This window comes from Anabrus simplex, chromosome 2 (genome assembly GCF_040414725.1).
Source record: "Anabrus simplex isolate iqAnaSimp1 chromosome 2, ASM4041472v1, whole genome shotgun sequence".
In the NCBI taxonomy this organism is placed as follows: Eukaryota; Metazoa; Arthropoda; class Insecta; order Orthoptera; family Tettigoniidae; genus Anabrus; species Anabrus simplex.
Window position 1 is genome coordinate 440,287,446 of NC_090266.1, and position 13,322 is coordinate 440,300,767.

Consider the following 13,322-nt stretch of genomic DNA (forward strand, 5'->3'; position numbering starts at 1 on the left):
AGAAATATTTCCTTCGGTCTAAATCCTCGTCCTGGACACTTTCTACCCTCATTCGTCTGCTGACTTTCTCTATCCTAGCCCTAGTAATACTTAGTTCACCACAGATCAGATATTGGTCTCTATCATAAAATCCGGAATTCAAATTCGGACATATATTGAAACGGGAATGCCCTACGAGCATTCACGTTTCATTCATTTATTAAGAGGAACTCGCTAACACCGGGCCGTAAGCATTTAAAACTTGCGCCGAGCGCACAGGCATTGTGGGAACTGCAAGCAAGCTCGCGCTGTTCCAGAACACCGGCCAAGGTCAAGCGACGTCACGAAGAAGGTTCTTTCGTGTTCCATAGCATTGCAGCATGAACGAAATGTGATATCAATATTTCAATAACGTCACCTTGCAGGCAGGAATAATGAACGCTGCTAGCCGAAATTTCATGTCAATCGGTGTAAAGATGGCCAAGATATAAAATTATCTTGGGGCCCACAGGTGTAGCCACGCCCACCGACCTTCGGCAATATAAGCGAATCGCCAGCCTGGGGTAAATCAGAGAGTGTGAAGTGTGTGCAGTGTGCAGCTGCAGTGTGCCGTAGGCAGAGAGAGTGAGAGGAGTCGGCAGTAAGCCGTGAGCTCAGTGTGTGTGTGCAAGTAAGCACGTCGCGATATAATTCGTCACTCGGTCCGGCTGTGTACTTGAGTTCGGAAACGTTAGCGTTGGAAGCCTTCTCCGTGGGCTTGAACTTTGTGCATGAACAAAAACGTAATTTCGTTTTTATCAGTCTGTACGACTGGGCGATTATATTTCGTTTGTGGACTATGAATGTTTCTAGCATAAACTGTGCCAACCTTGACTTCATTTAAAGACTGTGTGAAAACAGCGATAATGTTTCTAGCATAAACTGTGCCAGCCTTCATTTCATTTAAAGACTGTGTCTATCCATTTTTCGGAACTGTGTTCGTAATAAAACTGTGCCAGCCTTCATTTCATTTAAAAACTGTGTCTATCCATTTTTCGGAACTGTGTTCGTAATAAAACTGTGCCGACATTCCCTCTTAAAGACAGTATTAACTTGTGGAATACGGTATCGTCATTTCTTTCCGAGGGACCATGCCAATTCCCATCATAACCTGTTCAGAATCACGTATGATCTTAAGTGTCAGTGATAATCTTCTGAAAATTACGACGTAACAGAACTTGGACTGTCGTTTATTTCAACAAGTGTGTGAATATTGTGCTCATGGTGTACAGTGCAGAGACTGTACCCGGTGAATTTAATTTTCTTTGTGAAGTGCTTAATCACTGCACCTCGGAAGGTCCTAGATTGTTTTCGTTTGTTTATTATTCCAAATACGATAATCCCTTCCATCTTATTTTTATGGAACTGTGACTCTGACTTTATCCTTGTTGCTAAAGTGCGTTCAACATCATTGACTGTGGGAACTATTTCGGTGTGCTTCGCCTTAGAAAGGTGTCACACCAGAGTCCCATGACGTCCGATGAGGAAGCTCCACATTTCCCCGTTCCTGCCTCAGGTTCGAGTCGCCATCAACACTAATACAGAGAAAACACCAACGACGGAAGACAACGCCGACGCCGACCGCAAGACGCATTAATCATTCGCATCCCCATGTTCCTTGGTTCATGTCCAGCAGAATGCAACTCAACAATATGCTATTCATTTAATTTCTATATCACCAATTTACTCGAAATTACTCAAATTGATCTAGATAACCTCAAAACTCTCTGCGTTTACTTTACACAAGATAATCAACACAAGAGACCCTGGCTACAAATGGGGTTATGAGGTTCGATTCCAGTCTGTATACACTTCACAAGATCAATCACAGTCACGTTCTTATAAAAACAAACGTGCGAATTACCTCTATAAAACGGAGTGCTTGCTTGAACTATACATTATTACAAATTGCATGCATTATAGAAAAGATATGCAGTTCCCGCACTATCGGAATTTCCGTAAGAAATTTGCTACGTGGACAGTATTTACAAATAACGCTACCTCTTCCAATCTCTCAAGCACTCTCCGTTACTATATCTACCTCTTCCTTGTCTTAATTATATTAAATATAGATAATTTGTCATTAATTTAACCCAAGGAAAGTATACTGACATGTCAATATCGCTAATGGTAGCTCACTCCAGTAGTCTTCCTAACTAAAAGCTTCTGGACAGTTATAGCCCAATATTACGTCTAAGCTATGCTTATTTTCCTTCCCACTAAGCGTTACGCCTCGCTCACACGTGTGTTTTGAACGCTCACTGTGTCTCATTATGAATCACGTATCATTAAGATTTTAAATTCAGTAACTTCCCGGATTCGTCACATAGCTTCCAGTCGCAATTACACTGTATATCTCCAAAGTGTGGCTCAAGGTCTTATACGACCAGCTGTCACATGCGGAAAGTACTCCGATCGTTCATTAAATTAATATTTTCGTTAGCATAGTCACGCTTTTTTCAACACATCCCCAATGTGTCTGGCGTCAGCGCTAGCGTTATGACGCGTACTCTCCGCCATCAGCTGTCATAGACGGCCTAGGCATCACTGAAGAGGCGTACTAGGGATATAAGGAGTGAGGTAGTTTCCCGTTGCTTTCCTCACCGAGCCAGGCGTTGCGATTACAACTCAGTCTGCAAATCCCACTGAAATGCATGCACCAACTGTCATTATGAGCAACATTTTCACACCTTCATAGCAGGGACTGGCTGCCAAAGGAATGGCATTACTAGGCTCGCTCTTACCTCAGTCATTTTCATATTGTCAAAGCCAAGGATAAGACGGAGACAGCTCAATGAATGCAACAAAATTGCTCTAGCCTATACCAGAAGACATAGTGTACTGTAAACACTAGGTTCTGAAGGATGATAAAATGCGTGGCTATAGTGGGGAGCATTTGAACATTCAGAAGAATAACTGTGAAGTTCTTTCTTTCCTTAACTGAGGCATCCAGGCCTAACGTGAAATGGTTTAACGATCTATTAGTCAAAACAGAAGTAGCCTATTTACTGAACTCTTGAACTTATAATTATGGGTTCAATATGAATTCATGCAAGCATAATACACCATGTAATTAATTTGCTCCTTCCAATATAATTCCTTGTAGTTTTATGCAACCCATCTAACGCGTCACATGGTTATAACGTGGCTATTCCCCTTCAGGCGTACTGTATGGTACTAATATCTAATTCCTTGTAGTTTTATGCAACCCATCTAACGCGTCACATGGTTATAACGTGGCTATTCCCCTTCAGGTGTACTGTATGGTACTAATATCTAATTCCTTGTAGTTTTATGCAACCCATCTAACGCGTAACATGGTTATAACGTGGCTATTCCCCTTCAGGCGTACTGTATGGTACTAATATCTAATTCCTTGTAGTTTTATGCTACCCATCTAACGCGTGACATGGTTATAACGTGGCTATTCCCCTTCAGGCGTAATGTATGGTACAGACGTGCACATTAATGGTGTCCCGACATAAACTATCAACACTGACCCATTCCAGTACTGAAAAGGAGGGGAGGGAGAGAAGGGGTAGTGTTGAAGGCCACTCCAGCACAAAACAAGAGGGAAGGGAGTGAAGGAGTAATGTCGAAGGCACAATGACCCACCTTCTTGCTTAACGCATTGCTGCATGTAGGGCCGCTACTAGACTTTGTTGTGATTGAAATGGGCACAGTGGCGGATGAATTGAAGTGCACCATTAGGTAACCTACTCTGATAATTACAGTATCAAGAGGTAAAACAGGTTTTTAACCGACAATTATTTTATAATAGGTAGGAATATTTTGCAGCTGCGTTATATCGGGTCGTAGTCTGACTCATTGGCTGAATGGTCAGCGTACTGGCCTTCGGTTCAGAGGGACCCGGGTTCGATTCCCGGCCGGGTCGGGGATTTTTAACCTTAATTGGTTAATTCCAATGGCTCGGGGGCTCGGGGGCTGGGTGTGTATGGCGTATTCAACATTAAAAATCATCCTAGGTAGGGCCCTCGTCTTCATAGACATGCGGGTCGCCTAATAAGCCGTCTACTAGAAAAAGACCTGCACCAGGCCTCTCCGGAGGCCATACGCCATTATTGATCGGGTCGTAATTTTAAAATACCTTTTACTGGTTCGTAACTTTGTTCAGGACTTTACTTAAGTTATATAATCATTATTTACCACCTCGGATTACGAACAATTCTATAAACAGAAAATGAATATGCTAAAATAAGATATTGATGCATAACTGTGTAAACATTTCTTTATAAAAATAATTGAAGATACATTTTACTCCTTAAGCAATAAGAAAATACATCTGAAAATAATTTAATATCATTCAAATTCAATTTCCATAAAACAGAAAGTCGTGTCGTAAAATATACAACAAAAATGCTACTGCAACATCTCAACATAACTAATTATTATAAAATTAACACTTTTTTAGAGAAATGTCTTGTAAAAATATAAACCTATCGCATCTTCCTCGAAAATATATAAATAAAATAAACGTACGGTAAAATAATAAACATAATGCACTGTCTGTAGATACATAACCAGGCTGAGTGGCTCGGACGGTTGAGGCGCTGGCCTTCTGACCCCAACTTGCAAGGTTCGATCCAGGCTCAGTCCGGTGGTATTTGAAGGTGCTCAAATATGTCAGCTTTGTGTCGGTAGATTTACTGGCACGTAAAAGAACTTCTGTGGAACTAAATTCCGGCACCTCGGCGTCTCCGAAAACCGATAAAGTAGTTAGTGGGACATAAAGCAAATAACATTATTATTATAGATACATAATTTCAAGAAAAGAAAAATGGAAATTTACTCAAAACTAATTGTGAAATGGGTATTAAATAACTAATGAGTTGTGTCAAATACTGAATGTACAACAAGTGTAAGTGACGGGTTCATCCTCCCTCCCAGAGTTAATAATCAGTTGGAAAAAATCTGGTTTATTCCTTAGATTCTCCCAATCTCGATTGCAGTGCATTAACAGAGCCGATCTTGTCCTCTCCTGACCTAGAACCCACATGTTTACCATTCGTGCCCAAACATGTTCTATTACATTTAAGTCAGCCGACTTGGGAGGCCAGGCAAGCACGTAAACGTCAGAATGCTGTTTGAAGAATGCTTCGGTTACATGTGCAGTGTGAACAGAGCAGTTATCTTGCACAAACCTGATAACGGGAACTTCTTCTATGGGGTAAATTCCTCGAACACTAGAAAGAACGGCACCTTCATATATTCACAAGTAATCATATGTGGAGTGATCTCTATCAACTCTCCTGGACCAGCACCACATATCCACCCCAATATGCCACATGTGACGCGACCCGACTGATTAGTTACCTGGACAAAGGGCTTTTCATAACGCTTTCCAACTGGACGCCAGCACTTCAGCTGCTTACCTAGATCGGAGCAAAATACCTTTTCATTCAACCAAAATGTAATTTCCTATTCCTGTCGTGGAGTAACACTTTCATGTAGTGCAAAGCCTACGCGAAGTTCTCTATGGATAGGAAGAAAGTCGCCCCTTTTTCGCAGCTCGACGATTGTAATACTTGCTACGTGAAGTCGGCGACTCACGGTAGTCCGGCTTACTGGATATTTCAATTCGGCAATCGCATTATCGATAGTTGCAAACGGAGAATTGTCCATAGTTTGAACGATTCCAGACTCCTGTTCGGAAGTAAAGTAGTTCTTTATTTTTTTACTATTTGCTTTACGTCGCACCGACACAGATACGTCTTATGGTGACGACGGGAAAGGAAAGGGCTTGGAGTGGGAACGAAGCGGCCGTGGCCTCAATTAAGGTACAGCCCCAGCATTTGCCTGGTGCGAAAATGGGAAACCACGAAAACCATCTTCAGACCTGCCGACAGTGGGGTTCGAACCTACTATCTCCCGAATACTGGATACTGGCCGCACTTAAGCGACTGCAGAAATCGAGTTCGGTAGTAGTTCTTCTAGGAGCCTTGTTATGTGTCCTATGATCTACCAATCCTTCTTCACCTCTTTCTTGCCATATTTTTACCCATCTCGAAACTGTCTTAAGACTGCATGGTATTGCTTGAGCTACTGCTTGGGGGACCATGTGAGCCTCCCACATGCCAGTAATACGGCCTCGATTCACCTGTGATAAGATAGGAGCCATCTTACAATGTTTATAACGAAATGTAGGCCTGAATACACACACTTTGTATTCAGCACTTCCTACCTTCCCCTCCTTCTCGGTACTGGAGTGGCCTTCAACACTATCCCTTCACTCTCTCTCCTCCTTTTCAGTACTGGAGTGGAGCAGTGTTGATTGTTTATATCGGGACACCATTAATGTGCGTGCGTGTACTAATATCCAATGAGCACATTTTGCACACGATTCTGAAACCTGCGGACAGTTTATATCGTCCGTTCGCAAATCATGACACCTTGAAATCATATAGCGACATCCTTTGGCCGTGTAACTATGTTAATGTGTCATGCCTCGTGACCGCGTGTAACGAAGAGCCGAATCCATGCTAGTGACGGCTGGTGGCTCTCGGCTCTGAGGGTTCAATGCCGGAAATCAAAACACAGTTTATGAATCTATTCGAGAAATCTACAAAACTACGTTATAAATCATACAACAATAATTTCAATAAATTATACACTCACCAATGCAGATTGCATGTACATGAAGTCCATTCCCCTCTCTTTCATTGCAGCAAATTTTAATATGACAGATTTGTTAAAATTCTCCCTGTCCCTGACTGATTCCTTCTCAATAGAGAGTATTGCAAGAGCGGTCAGTCTTTCCTCACTCATTGAACTACGTAAGAAAGCCTTTATCCTCCTCAACGTTGAAAAAGAACGTTCAGCTTCAGTAGTATAATTGGACAGTTCTGCGGCACCTCCGCCGCCGCACGACTCCGCCCGCCTCCTCCTCCGCCGCCGTCTCCGCCGCCGTCTCCGCCGCCGCCGCCCGCGGGAAATTTGAATTTTGGCGGGAAATTTGAATTTTGGCGCGAGATTTGAATTTGTAAACAAAGCCACGTGCTTTTTGACAGCTGTCATCGACAACAACGCATCGCTAACCTCACTGCTGCCATCTTGACGGGCCTAAACCTCACTAGTGCCAACTTAACCTAACTAGCGCGAGGTAAACAAAGCCACGTGTTTTTTGACAGCCACGTGCTTTTTGACAGACAACAACGCATCGCTAACCTCAGTACTGCCATCTTGACGGACCTAAACCTCAGTAGTGCCAACTTAACCTCACTAGCATGAGGTAAACAAAGCCACGTGCTTTTTGACAGCCACGTGCTTTTCAACAGATTTGTAAACAAAGCCACGTGCTTTTTGACAGACAACAACGCATCGCTAACCTCAGTACTGCCATCTTGACGGGCCTAAACCTTAGTGATACCAACTTAACCTCACTAGCATGAGGTAAACAAAGCCACGTGTTTTTTGACAGCCACGTGCCTTTTTGACAGCTGTCATCCGCCATCTTTAATCCAGAGAGCACCGTGCTGCCCTCTTTATCGTAGTAGATGTACATTCATCACCTGTCATCGGCAGTGCCGCCATCTTGACGGGTCTAAACCTTAGTGCTACCAACTTAACCTCACTAGCGCGAGATAAACAAATCCACGTGCAGCTGTCATCCACCATCTTTGAGCATCGTGCTGCCCTCTTTAGCTACTTACCTTTGAAATGTGGTACGTCACAGCTGTCATCCGCCATCTTGCATCCGAAACCTCAGTGCTGCACTCTATGTGGTGACGGCAAATTCCACGTTCTCTTGTTTGGAAACAAAGCCACGTGCAGCTGTCATCCGCCATCTTTAATCACCGTGCTGCCCTCTTTAGCTACTTACCTTTGACAGTTGTCATCCGCCATCTTGCATCGCAAACCTCAGTGCTGCGCTCTATGTAGTGGCGGCAAATTCTACGTGCTCTTGTTTGGAAACAAATTCACGTGCTATTTTTCTGACAGCTGTCATCCGCCATCTTTAATCCATAGAGCACCGTGCTGCCCTCTTTAGCTACTTACCTTTGAAATATGGTACGTCACAGCTGTCATCCGCCATCTTTAATCCAGAGAGAACAGTGCTGCAATCTATGTGGTGGCGGCAAATTCCACGTGCTTTACAAATCAACATGCTTTTTTGACAGCTGTCAACCGCCTTTAATCACCGTGCTGCCATCTATGTGGTGGCGGTAAATTCCACATGCTTTACAAACTTATATGCTTTTCTGACAGCTGTCATCCGCCGTCTTTAATCTAGAGAGAACAGTGCTGCCCTCTATGTGGTGGCGGCAAATTCCACGTGCTCTTGTTTGGAAACAAAGCCATGTGCTTTTTTGACAGCTGTCATCCGCCATCTTTAATCAACAGAGCACCGTGCTGCTATCATGCGGGCAATGTCATCACCTATCACCCGCCTTTTTGACAGCCGTCATCCGCCATCTTTAATCAACAGAGCACAGTGCTGCACTCTATGTGGTGGCGGCAATTTGAAAAATTCTATGTGCTCTTGTTGGGAAACAAAGCCACGTGCTTTTTTGACAGCTGTCATCCGCCATCTTTAACCAACAGAGCACTATGCTGCGGGCAATTTCGTCAGCTGTCATCCGCCATCTTTAATCCAGAGAGAACAGTGCTGCACTCTATGTGGTGGCGGTAAATTCCACGTACTTTACAAACCTATGCGCTTTTCTGACAGCTGTCATCCACCATCTTTGAGAACAGTGCTGCCCTCTAAGTAGCGGTGGCAAATTCCAAGTGCTTTACAAACCTATGTGCTTTTCTGACAGCTGTCATCCGCCATCTTTAATCACCGTGCTGCCGGGTGACGGCAAATTCCACGTGCTCTTGTTTGGAAACAAAGCTTTTAATCCAGAGAGAGCAGTGCTGCCCCGGTGGCGGCAAATTCCACGTGCTTTACAAAGCTATGTGCTTTTTTGACAAAAAAAAAAAAAAAAATTCTGCTCTCGAGATACTTACCGAACAAGACGATACTATACTTACGAAACTGCTCATCACCTTCTTTATTCTTCTATGAGTAATAAACAAAAACTCTATCTTGCAAATAAGGAGTGGGAGGAAGGTAATACCTAACCTAAAATAAAAGAATATGCCAATTCTACATTATTTATTTACATCTTGTATGTACAAGTTTTATCTCGAATCATTTTACCCTAGTGATGTTTTGCGTACTTCTCGATGCAATTCTTGAATGTACAAGTTTAGACTTGCCGTACTACACTTTCAGCGTACCTCTTTGTGATGTAAGACAGCGTAACGTAAGTACACACACCTCTAGCATAATGTTTATGTAAAGTAGTACTTATCAATACTACTATGCCCCCAGGCTAGCGTGTTGGTAGAATTTGGAATGACAAACCGCTTACAATCATCGCTATTAAGGGCTACCTTACTAATTAAATGTGTGTACAACTGGTGCTTCTTGCTTCTAATGACAGACATTTGCTTATGCAAAACAGGTGGATTACTTTTAATGCAATTGTTATAGTTTTCAAAACTTAGCTGATTCTGAACGACATTCTTTTAACCCCCTTCAATCTCTTTGTTTGTAATTCATTTAAGAGTTTTATGCAATATGACTTGGATTTAGTACCTACAAATGAATCGATAATATTCCCAGCACATTCATCTTTCATTTTACCTAGAACCTTTTTGTTCACTAGCGGTAGATGATATTGATTATCTGCAGGATAGTTACTTGTATCAAACCTACCCAAGTCAGGCTTTATATCATTGTAATAGTCATCAGTTTTGATTTGATAAATAAACGAATCGGTATCTGTGTAGAGCAATTGCGCATTATGCGCGTACTTCTTCATCATATAATCGTAATGGAATTCATACATGAGTGTTTTAGCCAATTCAAGTACTGCAAAGCCGACGTAGGTAGGTTTGTAATACTTAACCTTGACACGATTCATCTGTATAATAACTAAATTCTCATGTATGATGGTGCAGCTGTGGAAATTTGGTTTACTTATTAAATAGTTAGCACCATACCTTTTCTTAATATTATCCCAGTTTGTAATCAATTTTACATCAACGCGTTTGTCAACATTTTCCATAGTCTTACCAAACACACTGTTATTCATGAGCTTGTAGAAATCTTTTTCAAACTCGTTAACCGCATTCGTTCTTAAATTATTGTTCAGATCGATATATGGCTTTAGCCACGGTGACTGATTAAATTCTAGTACACGATGAATTTTGGATAACTTCAAACCATGCTGCAAACACTGTTTTAAATTTCGGTAATGAATGATATACTTAGATTTATCGCATAAATTAGCAATGAGCATTTTCGTCGTTGATGCAATGTACGGGGACTTCATATTTTCAGGGCAGAACGGTAGGTCATTATGAGAAGTGTGTAACTCTTTAGGATACTGTAAGTCAACTTCGAGGAAATAACCTTTATCAGCTTCATCGCCTAGGGCGTGTAGCTGTAAAGCATCAATTTCGCACTGCGTCAGCCAGCGGAAACCACTCACCGGTAGATGCTGACTCATCGCCCACCCATACTGATTATTAGCATCCAGATAAACGATATACTGAGATTCCTGACTAGAATCGAAACTCGGCATGTACTTATTATTAGCCCTCGAATATCGTCCGCTGCACTGACTCAGACCGCCTCGAATGGATGCTTTTATAAAGTGCACCATATCGATATCGGTTAGCAGTTCCAAATTCACACGCGTGTATTTTAACATCGCGTCCCAACTTAACCCAGGTGCAGTAAAATACTGACATGGGTCAAGGCTGTAGGTGTTCATGCAAACACAGCGAAAATTTTCAAAAACATCAGCTAACAAAAGTACATCTGTCTTTAAATATAAATCGGAGTATTCACCCAGCGTTTGAATGTGGAACTGCTCCCAGATATGTTGTGCATGTAAATAGTCATCATCACTAATATCTGCTGAATTCAGCGAGCTGTAAAAGGATTGTTTCGATGGTAAGGCACGTTCTTCGAGGCGGTCTAAGCAGTCGAGATATTCGTAACAAAAAACACCCTTACGCCGAAGTAAATTAAACTGCGCTTCTTCGGGGAAAACGCGTCGAATTTCTGTAAATTGTTCAGGCTGTAAATGACTAGAAAGTTTATCGAGGCTACTCGCCATAAAGCGAAACGAGTCAAGGAATCTCAGTTTTATAAAATGCTCAGCATCTACTTTTACAGACTTTGCAAACGCAATGTACCGCTCTTTATTCTGAGGGATTATATCTACTTTTTCATCTGAAGCTCCAAATTGTGAAATGATGAAATGAGAGTCGTAACCAGATAAGTTATGAAAAATTACAGGGATAAATTTAGGAACTCTATACTTAAGATTACAGCTATAATGAGCGGCACATCTGTAGAAACCAGTTAAATGATCATGATCAAAAACTTTAGGGTCATTTTCGGAAAATTCCCCATCACAAATGCTACACTTTGTAGCACGTTCATGATCATTTAACTGAATTTCGGTGAGTGGCTTCATAGGAATATTACTATTCAGAATACGACCGAGACGAACTGCATCACTTTCAAGTCTTTCTAAAAATACTTTAGCAGCATCATGTCCTCGATACAGCTCTAACTTGTTAAGCGTACTATCGTAACTACACTTGATGTAATACGCGAAGCTATACGGGACATGCATGTGCGTAGTATTAGTGAAAGAGTTGTCAGGATTAGGTGAGCATGTGTTGCATGGCGTGAGGATGGCTTCAAAGTCTGCATAAATCGCGAACGGTACCCACATCTGCTTATGAAAATTTGTAAATTTTAAAACATTATTGCCTGTAGTAGGTATCTCTGTACGTACATGATTGCAGTCATTCTTGGAATGCTTCGTTAACTGATCTTCAGTTCTAAAATACTGCAAGCATCCATCACATAGCCACTTTTTACCATCATGTTTTGACAATTGACTACCAACAAGTCTACTCAGATTTTTAATCCAGCAAAAGTGGCTATTCTCACTGTTTTCAATATAGAGTAAATTAACATGAGTACTCTTCTTATGACATGTATGATACAGAGGACCTACTACAGACTTTTTCTCTACACCATACACATTAATACTAATGTTATTTAGTTCCTCAAAGCGCTTAATATCTTTTAACTGTACGGGAAATTCTATACTATCGAAATTTAGCTGCGTTGAATAGTGTGGATAGGATGATGTTCTCTTAGCTACGTCTGATTTCGCAGGATTTAAAGCCGACATCACCGCCCATGCAAAACATGCTTCGTCATTGTTTCGGATGTTTACAACAGCTTTTCTTTGCTGAATCCATGTCGGCAGCTCAATGTGCGAAGATCCACGCATAGGATTGTACTTATTGATGTTAACTTCTAGATACATTATCTCAACTAAAGCCCACCCTGATTCCTTTTCCTGAAATTCCTCGCTCTTAGTTGAAATAATGTTAGAGACATCCCTAAGTACATCACCAAAATTAGTCGACTGACTTATGACAAAATTCTTCGTATTAAATGATTTAATGTCCGTTATATCGGATTCATCCGTGCTTTTAATGTACAAGGCGAAAAGTTCAAAATTAACTTTAAATAAACTATGATTGGACAAAGATTTAGCAAGAAGCTGTTGTACATCCGGTTGAACGCAATTTAAAAAGTTTGAAGTGCTCTGAAACTTTTGAGTGGTGCGAATTCGGTAACTAGCAATCCTACTTTTAAATGCTGTATTAATTTCCTCGATGTTTGCGTTACTACCACTTCTACACGCATTATTTTTATGCGCATTACTCCGTAAGTGCCCCTGAAAATGCGAAGATGGTACATCAGTGTTACAGTGCTCGCAGTGAATAGTTTGAAGTTCATGATTTTTTCTAGGTTTTTTACTACTAGTACTTTCTACAGCTACATCAGTAGCTGCACGCTTTTCCCCTACTACTACCTGAGGGCAAGTAGATATTTGATGTACCTCTGCTAAGTGATCCTCATATCGCTCTACGTTAGCGAAATACACACTACAAACTTTACATAAAGCTGATGTTATGCTAGGGTGTTTTGATTTCATATGGCGCGTGAAGTTATCACGCCTTGCAAACGTTACATTACATTCCTCGCAGCAGGGGGACATCTGTTCATGATTTTTTCTAGGTTTTTTACTACTAGTACTTTCTACGGCTACATCAGTAGCTGCACGCTTTTTCCCTACTACTACCTGAGGGCGAGTAGATATTTGATGTACCTCTGCTAAGTGATCCTCATATCGCTCTACGTTAGCGAAATACACACTACAAACTTTACATAAAGCAGATGTTATGCTAGGGTG